The sequence below is a fragment of the Amblyraja radiata genome, chromosome 30 (assembly GCF_010909765.2).
Source record: "Amblyraja radiata isolate CabotCenter1 chromosome 30, sAmbRad1.1.pri, whole genome shotgun sequence".
Lineage (NCBI taxonomy): Eukaryota > Metazoa > Chordata > Chondrichthyes > Rajiformes > Rajidae > Amblyraja > Amblyraja radiata.
The window spans coordinates 2619680-2629435 of record NC_045985.1 but is presented as its reverse complement, the minus strand read 5'-3'; the positions used below and the strand labels follow the sequence as shown (position 1 = coordinate 2629435).

General features: G+C 45.9%; 1 long non-coding RNA gene across 1 annotated transcript; it reads right to left on the bottom strand.

Moving 5' to 3' along the window:
- Window positions 1-497: 497 nt before the first annotated feature.
- On the bottom strand, window positions 498-4414 carry LOC116990100. Its single transcript, XR_004416414.1, has 3 exons — window positions 4374-4414; window positions 4158-4276; window positions 498-542 (listed from the first exon to the last, which is right to left on the bottom strand). It is a non-coding gene; the product is annotated as an uncharacterized LOC116990100 (long non-coding RNA).
- Window positions 4415-9756: the final 5342 nt, after the last annotated feature.

Genomic DNA, 9756 nt, shown 5'->3' with positions numbered 1-9756 from the left:
GCTTCTAAAGTACTGACTCCTGCAGCCACAAACATATTACTGGCACTACACCATCTAGGTTTCCTTAGCAGTGTTCTCATGGCATCGTTATATGCCACCTTTAGTCTCTGCAAACTTGTTTTTCCATAGTTCGACCACAGGTGCGCAGTGTAGAGTGGTGTGCAGTATGCTCTAAATAGCGACATCTTCACCACATCTGTACACGCACCAAATTTACGCAAGAGAATATTCGCCTGTACATACAGCATGCGTCGTTGCCTATAAATATCCTCATCATCTGTCATTTGTTCTGTAATAATATGCCCTAGATATTTTACCTTATTACAGACACTAAGATTATTGTCAGAGAATTTAAAATCAGGAAATTTTAGACATTTGTCTCCCAGATGTGAATCCTTCCGATCCCAGCACACACCCCCAGTTTGTAAACCTCTTCCCGGTGTCAGGGAGACTCCTCAGGGTCAGGGTCCATCTCACCCTCTTCCGATCCTCAGACACCTCGAGCCACGCATGCGCTGTTTCCACATCCAGGGTGACGGAGACTGGGGGGAGAAGCAGAGAATCAGAGAGTCCCCGGGGGTCGGGGGGAGACTCGGGCACAGGCGGGCGGACAACTGAAACCTTGCCCGGGGTTTCACCCACAACAACATCGGATGGACAACAGACGTCACACTCCCGGTATTTTTATCCAGGGATGAAGAGGGGGTTTCGTGAGGCGGGGAGGGTGGACGGGGAGAACGAGTGACAATAGACAATAGGTGCAGGAGTAGGCCATTCGGCCCTTCGAGCCAGCACCGCCATTTAATGTGACCATGGCTGATCATCCCCAATCAGTACCCCGTTCCTGCCTTCTCCCCATATCCCCTGACTCCGCTATTTTTAAGAGCCCTATCTAGCTCTCTCTTGAAAGCATACAGAGAACCTGCCTCCACCGCCCTCTGAGGCAGAGAATTCCACAGACTCACAACTCTCGGTGAGAAAAAGTGTTTCCTCACCTCAGTTCTAAATGGCTTACCCCTTATTCTTAAACTGGCCCCTGGTTCTGGACTCCCCCAACATCGGGAACATGTTTCCTGCCTCTAGTGTGTCCAAACCTTAATAATCTTATATGTTTCAATAACATCCCTCTCATCCTTCTAAACTCCAGAGTGTACAAGCCCAGCCACTCCATTCTCTCAGCATATGACAGTCCCGCCATCCCGGGAATTAACCTGGTGAACCTACGCTGCACTCCCTCAATAGCAAGAATGTCCTTCCTCAAATTAGGGGACCAAAACTGCACACAATACTCCAAGTGCAGTCTCACTAGGGCCCTATACAACTGCAGAAGGACCTCTCTGCTCCTATACTCAACTCCTCGTGTTATAAAGGCCAACATGCCATTCGCTTTCTTCACTGCCTGCTGTACCTGCATGCTTACTTACATTGGCTGATGAACAATTACCCCCAATGGTAATTTGAGGTTGTTAAAAAGGAGGTAGAGGTGTGGGGTGGAGTCGCCATGATCATAGTGAATGGGGGGGAGACATGAGGGGCCAGATGGCCTGCCCCTGTTTCTTTGAGTGGAGGGTGAGAGAGAGGGAGGGGTGGCTTGGGCCATGGCAGGAAGCAGAGGTTGAATGATCGGGTGTTAGACAGAATGTGTGGGGACTTGTGGTTGTAGGGTCGCTGAAAGAGAGGGGATTCACGGGTGGATTTGATGGGTATGTACAACTAAGAACACACTGATCTCATTGTGAACCAATATATGAACTTCACTGAGGGACTTGATAATGTTTCACATGTAAGGCTGGTCCAGAAAGTGAAGGCAGGTGGGATCGAAGGCGAGCTGGTGAAATGGATCCACAATTGGCTTGGTGGTTGGAGGTAGAAGGTAGCGGTAGAAGGATGATTTTTCTGCTTGGAGGTCTGTGACTGGTGGAATGCAGCAGAGATCGGTGCTGCAACCTTTGCTGTTTATGTTATATGTTCATGGCTTGGATGTGAATGCAGGAGGTGTGATTACTAAGTCTGTGGAGGACGCAGAAATTGTGGATAGCAGGGAAGGTTATCAAAGTCTGCAGCAGGATATCGGGTAGATTATCAAAATCGTATTCGCGTTCAGGGATATCAGATCAAGAGAGTGCAGGTTTATCATGAGAGCAGGGAATTTTAAAGTGGATCTGAGGTAAGTTTTCTTTACACTGAGAGTGGGTGATATCTGGAACATGCAACAGAGGAGGTGGTGGAGTGAGATACAATCACTATATTAGAGGCACTTAAATACATTAGGTGTAGAAGGATACCGATGTAATGTGGGCAAATCGATTAGTATAGATGGGAAAAGGTGGCCATGGACACGATGGGCTGAAGGGCCAGATACCGTAATGTACAACCATGGCTCTCGGCTCCAAGAGCACTGAATGACTGAGTCTCCACAGCCACCGGTCCAGGGAATTCCAAAGGTTCCCCGGTCTGTGTGCAGTAATGTCTCCTTATCTCTGTCCTACATGGTGCAGCCCACATTCTGAGAGGGTGCCCGTTCTCTAGACCCCTCAGACAGGGGAAACATCCTCCCTGCATCCAGCCCACTGAGCCCTGTAAGAACTTGTGTTTCACTGAGATCTCCTCCAATACACACAAACTCTCGAGTACACAGGCCTAGTCTACTCACTCTCACCCCGCACAGCAAACTCATTGTCCCAAGAACAAGTATTGTTAATCTTTGCTGCATTTCCTCTGTGTCAAGTCTGTCAATTTATCAGTACACAGGAGCATAGGAACACAAGAAAACAGGAGCAGGATTAGGATCCGCTCCTCAGGCTTGCCCCTCCATTCAATGTGATCATGGCTGATCTAAGCTGGCACCAATTCCTCTTCTGTGTGAGTTTCCCATAATCTTAATTTTTCCATCTATCAAATATGTATTTTTAGCCAAGTTGCAGATATCCAATAACTCAGCTTTTCACCACCGTCTTGGGCACAACATCCCAGATATTCACTGCCCTCTGAGAGATGCAACTTCTACACACCGCATGAGAGGCCGCTCTGGAAGGTTGGATCTCATGGAATCCGGGGTGAACTAGCCGATGGAATACAACATTTACCTGAAGGTCGCAGACAGAGGATGTTGGTAGAGGGTTGTTTTTCAGACTGGAGACAGAGTCCACTGTTGTTCCTTATTTATATACACGATTGGGTGTGTATGTAGGTTGCACGGTTAGTCAGTTTGCAGATGGAACTAAAATTGGTGACATTGTGGAGAGTGAAGAAAGTTATCTGAGAGTAAATGGGATCCCTGTGAACTGGGCCAATGGGCTCAGGAACGGCAGGTGGGATTTATTCATGTGAAGGTGAGGTGATGCACTTTGCTGAGACAAACCTGGGCAGGACATACACAGTAAACGGGGAACTTTATAGAACTGAGAGATCTCGGGCTGCAGGTACACAGTGCCATGGAAGATGCAACAGTGACAGGCAGGGTGGTGAAGAATGTGTTTGTCACTCATGCTTTATAGGTCAGGATATTAAATACAGCGTTTGACACAATGAGGTTGTTTGTATATTGGAGAGGGTGGTAAAGGATTTAAAATAATTTCATCAGGTCTGTAGGGCTGGGTTATAAGGAGACTTGGGCAGGCAGGGACATTTGTCTTTGGAGCCCATCAGAATGCTTTTATAGGCCTTGTATGAGATCTATATAAGGTGCACAGATAAGGTGAATAGCCACAGTATTTTACACAAGGTAGGAGAGTCTAAACTCAGAGTGCATCAGTGTAAGGTGAGAGTGGAAACAGTAAAAAGGAGTAGTTTTTTCAGTCAATGCGTAGTGTATGTATGGAACGAACTGACAGAGGAAGTGGACAAGGCAGCTACAATGATGACATTTTACAGACAGTTGGGTAGAGACGTGAATAAGAAAGACTTGGAAGAATATGAGTCAGACTCAGGCAAGTGGGTCTAGCTTGGTTGGGCAACTTGGTTGGCAGGGTCATGTTGAGTCAAAGAGCCTGTTTCTGTGCAACATCACACTCTGTCTGTGATGCTTTTCTGCAGCTGTGTTTGGTGGAAGATCAAATCTTCAATTTCCCTTCAGTCCAAAATATCATTAATGTTTGCATCTACGCATAACTTAAAGATGTCAGAAACAAGAACAATGGAAAAGGTATAAGCTTTACCTTGCTTGATGGCATCAGGTGTTTCTGCCAATACCGTGTTGTACAAAAAAGGATTTTCAAATTTTTCAATCAGCAAGTTATCATCTACCGCTGACAGTGGTTTGGCTTCATCACGAACCCTGCAAATATTTAACAGCTGGTTATAAACTGAACATTAGAAATATATTGGGCTGTTCAACAAAAACTTACAATGTTTCCATCAAGAGTATGTCCTACCTTTGCTTGCGACCAGCTTCCTCCTGAAAGAAATAAAACACAAATCTCAATTGACTGAGATGGACCGTCCTCATCCCGACAGCGGGAATTTCACCAAATTCCTACAACATTCTGATAATTCCCATTTCCCAACTCTTATCACCAGTGTCATGCAGCCAGAAAGCGGATATTGCCGCAGAGATGTAGAACGATGGGGGAAAGCACATGGAATGTTCATGAGTATGACGCCATAACTCAGAGGATGGAACTCAATGCAAAGATAGACACAAAAAGCTGGAGTAACTCAGCGGGACAGGCAGCATCTCTTGAGAGAAGGAAGGGGTGACGTTTTGGGTCAAGACCCTTCTTCAGAATACGGATTTCGACCCGAAATGTCACCCATTCTTTGTCTCCAGAGATGCTGCCTGTCCCGTTGAGTTACTCCAGCTTTTTGTGTCTATCTTTGGTTTAAACCAGCATCTGCAGTTCCTTCTTACACAGAACTCCATGCAAAGACTGGGCAGGTCGTGGGATTTTATCTGGAGAACATGTCAGGAATTATGAGATAGGATTTAAGATTATCAGTGGATTTAAATGGGTGGGGGTGAAATAATATCTCTACTTGTGGGGAGACCAAAAATCAAAGCTGAAATGTAGCATGTTATTCAACAAATACCGAAAGGAATGCAGTCATGAGAACATGGACCTCACTTGCATTGGAGGGACTGAAGCCAACAGCAGAGATAAATGTAAGTGCAGGCGGGATAAACACATTAGGGCTCCTGGAATTTGGGGTGTTGTTACCGGGTGTGGAGAGTAGATGGGAGGGATGATGAGTGGAGCAGAAAACATGACTAGGTAGGATGGGCCGAATGGCCTGTCTATGATGTAGAATGTGATGTCATTCTATGGTGAAACAAGGTGGACAAAACAAACAGAGCAAATTCCCCCAAGGTGACCACCCACTGCTGATGGGAACCGGATATAGATGATCAATCTGATGTGTGTGTGCGCCACGTTCTAGATTTCAATGTTAATCCCCACAATGTGGTCATGGCTGATCTTGCCCAGGACTGAACTCCTCCTCTTTGCCCCATTCCCTTCGATTACAATTCCCCGAATTTTCAAAATGTATCCTCATGTGGTATAAATACGTCTAACATGTTAAACCTCTCACAGTCTCTTGGTTGGAGAATCCCAGATATTCACTGCCCTCTGTCCATTCGTGGTCCTTGGGATCAGATATAGGATCACCTGTCGTTGTTCTAAACGCTACAGAACACAAACACCTCTCTACATCCCGGTCAGGCAGTCCTGAGATCCCATAGATTATACGGGAGGCCAATTAGTTTGGGAACAACAACAGCTCAAACAGATTAAACATTGACCCAGTTCTGAATTACTGATAAACACAGCATTTATTTCTGAAATGTCACCCACCATTTTGTGACTGTGCACTTTCACTTCACCAAACTGTAGTGTAACCCCTCACCTTCAGAAACACCACACTGTCTTTTTGATCCAGCTGTTGCTGCAACTTTAAGAGTTCCTCCTGAATGAAACGTAAATTCTCTTGAATCTTTCCAAGATTTGTCTCCATTGTATTTAGAATCTTCTTCTCTTCCTCCCGGATATCTGCCAGTGCGCGCTGCTCTTTCTCAGTGAGAATCTGGTGCAGTTCAGCAAACTGGGATGTGATCTTGGACTGAAGGTTGTGTGACTGTTCCTGTGAAATGAAAGGTGAAGAACAACATATAATGTCACTGGTTGTGTTTCCTCACGACTTTGACCGAGACATTTGCCCGGAACAGTTTTTATTTGCTTTGATATTTCAATAGCTTCTCAAAATGCTTCTGAAATGTTGTGAGGGTAATCTTATAACCCATCAATCCCCTACCCCCAATACAATTCCCTTTTCATGTGCCCATGAATTTCCATTTATCTACCCACCACCCAGACGCCAATTGAATCTGGGGGTGCCGCAATGTTCAGTGCTGGGACCCCAGTAATTTACAATACATATTAACGATTTTGACGAGGGAATTAAATGTAACATCTCCAAGTTTGCGGATGACACAAAGCTGGGCGGCAGTGTGAGCTGCGAGGAGGATGCTATGAGGCTGCAGGGTGACTTGCATAGGTTGTGTGAGTGGGCAGATGCATGGCAGATGCAGTTTAATGTGGATACATGTGAGGTTATCCACTTTGGTGGCAAGAACAAGAAGGCAACTTATTATCTGAATGGTGCAAGAAGGAACTGCAGATGCTGGTTTAAACTGAAGATAGACACAAAAAGCTGGAGTAACTCAGCGGGAATAGGAATAGGAATACTTTATTCTCACATGTGACTAGGCACAGTGAGATTCCTTGCTTGCATACACAATGTATACAAACAGCAGTCACCCACGGCACTGACAAAGTTACAAAGAACACCGCTTCCCATTTAGTCCCCCCCACCCAACAGTCCCCCCCGTCCCCCTCATGCCGGGTCCCCACTGTCCTTTGCCCCCCCTGCAGAGAAGGAATGGGTGATGTTTCGGGTCGAGATCCTTTTTCAGATTCAATTGGTGTTAGATTAGGAAAAGGGAAGGTGCAATGAGACCTGGGTGTCCTTGTACATCAGTATTGATAGTAAGCATGCAGTGAAGAAAGCTAATCATAGCTTTGGCCTCCATTGGGAGAGGATTTGAGTTTAGTTTAGTTTAGAGATACAGCGCAGAAACAAACTGTTCTACCAAGCCAATCAACATTTACATTTACCGAGCCTATTAACCTACAAACCTGCACGTCTTTGGAGTGTGGGAGGAAACCGAAGATCTCGGAGAAAACCCACGCAGGTCACGGGGAGAACGTGCAAACTCCGTACAGACAGCACCCGTAGTCGGGATTGGGTATTTGGCGCTGCATTCGCTGTAAGGCAGCAACTCTACCGCTGCACCACCATGACCGCACCAGGAGGTCAAGGAGCAAGGAGGTCCTTCTGCAGATGTACAGCGCCCTGGTGAGACCACACCTGGAGTATTGTGTGCAGTTTTGTTCTCCTAATTTGAGGAAGGACATTCTTGCTATTGAGGGAGTGCAGCGTAGGTTCATCAGGTTAATTACCAGGATGGTGGGACTCAGGGCCGGCCTTAAGCCGATTGGACCGATTGCTCCCAATTGGGCCCCGCGCCAATGGGGGGCCCGCGCTAATTTTCCGTATTTCGTATGTAAATACGAATTCGCGTTGCTCAATACACATTTTTTTTTTAAACATTCGACTTGTTAAATACGGATTTTATTTTAAACGAACATGGATAAAAACCACTGCAGCGGCCATCAGACAAAAACGATGTGTTAACTACTAGCACGTTAACAGCCAGTAGTTAACACGTAGTTATACAATGTGTCATCAATTAATCGATCCACATTCCTCAGTAAATGTAATTGTGTTTTGACTAAGTATTAATGAGGCCATGTGAATTTTATTCAAAGGATCGCGACGTCATTAATACTCAATACACAATTACACTGAGGAATGTAAATCGATGCATTGTCGACATTGAGAATTTCTTAAAACTCATCATCATGGTTGAGGACTCAGACCGCGAGCTACTTCTTGGTGTGCAGGTTAGTCATTCAACTACCGACCCACGTTGTGTCTCTCTGTCTTTCGCTCTCTCCGTCCCTCTCTCTCTCTCTCTCTCTCCCCCGCTCCCATTTCATCTCTCTCTCGCTCTCTCTCGCTCCCTCTCTCTCACCCTCTCTCACCCTGTCGCCTCGGCAGTCCCGGAATCATTGACGCTTTGCGGTGATGGCTGCATCTGCGGTTCCTTTCTGCTGGGGGGTGAGGGGGGTCATTAACTTTTGTTGCCAAGGTTTTAGAGTAAAACATAACACACTTCCCCAATGTGCTGGACAAAACTAGATGGTGCATTGCCCTGCACTGTTTCACAGACCTCCAATGAACTGGTTCAATAACTTGAAGGGTCTGAAGAAGGGCCTCAACCCAAAACGTCACCCATTCCTTGTATCCAGAGATGCTGCCTGTCCCACCGAGTTACTCCAGCATTTTGTGTCAGTCTTCGTTTCAATGGTTCAAAGGTTTCCATAGTATTAGGAGAACTAGAGGTGAGAAAAGGTGCAGAACAGATCATTCTGTTCTGGGGTTTGTTCTGTATCTTTTCATACCTCTACTTTCCCTCTCCCCCGACTCTCAGTCTGAAGAACTGTGTGCAGGATAGTGTTCGTGTGCAGGGGTCGGAGCAGACCCAGTGGGCTGAAGGGCCTGTTTCCACGCTGTATCTATCAACTAAACCAAACAGATAATCTATGGAAAGAAAATACAGCATCTTTGTTGGTTCATTATGACTTGACGGGGCTTTCAAATCTTGCACGAGAAACCTTCGCGGCACGGTGGTGCAGCGGTACAGTGGCTGCCTCACAGCGCCAGAGACACGGGTTCTTTCCTGATGACCGGTGCTGTCTGTACGGAGTTTATACATTCTCCCCGTGACCTGCATTGGTTTTCTCCAAGATCTTCCGTTTCCCCCCGCTCTCCAAAGACGTACAGGTTGTAGGTTAAGTGGCTTGGTACAAATGTAAATTGTCATTAGTGTGTGTGGGATAGTGTTTGTGTGCGGGGATTGCTGGTCGGTGCGGACTCGGTGGGCCGAAGGGCCTGTTTCCGTGCTATATCACTAAACTAAACTAAACTAGAGCAGATAATCTATGGAAAGAAAGCAGAGCATCTTTATTGGTACATTATGACTTGATGGGGATTTCAAATCCCGCACGAGATACCTTCAAGAATGGAGCATGCATTTCTATCAGTCACAGAAACAGAAACATAGAAAATAGGTGCAGGAGTAGGCCATTCGGCCCTTCGAGCCTGCACTGCCATTCTATATGATCATGGCTGATCATCTAAAATCAGTATCCTCGTTCCTGCTTTCTCCCCATATCCCTTGATTCCGTTAGCCCTAAGAGCTAAATCTAACTCTCTCTTGAAAACATCCAGTGAATTGGCCACCACTGCCTTCTGTGGCAGAGAATTGCACAGATTCACAACTCTCTGATAAAGATTCTAATAAAGATTCTATTTCTATTTCTATTTTCTGGGTGAAAAGGTGTTTCCTCATCTCAGTCCTAAATGGCCCACCCCCTTATTCTTAAACTGTGGCCCCTTGTTCTGGACTCCCCAGTCACTCTGGGTGAAGTCCAGATGGAGCTGACAATGTTTGCATCTTCCACTTTAAATAAAAGTCAACTGAATTACAGAAGGTTAGAGAAAGAAGTGTATTGATGCCTCTTTCATCAGAAGCACGGTTGACATTTGTTACAAAGAGAAATCAAATTTTATTTCAAGTAATTTAAAAGTCCCTTCATTAAACGCGGGGCCAAGCAGTGTGGAGATTGCTTTCTT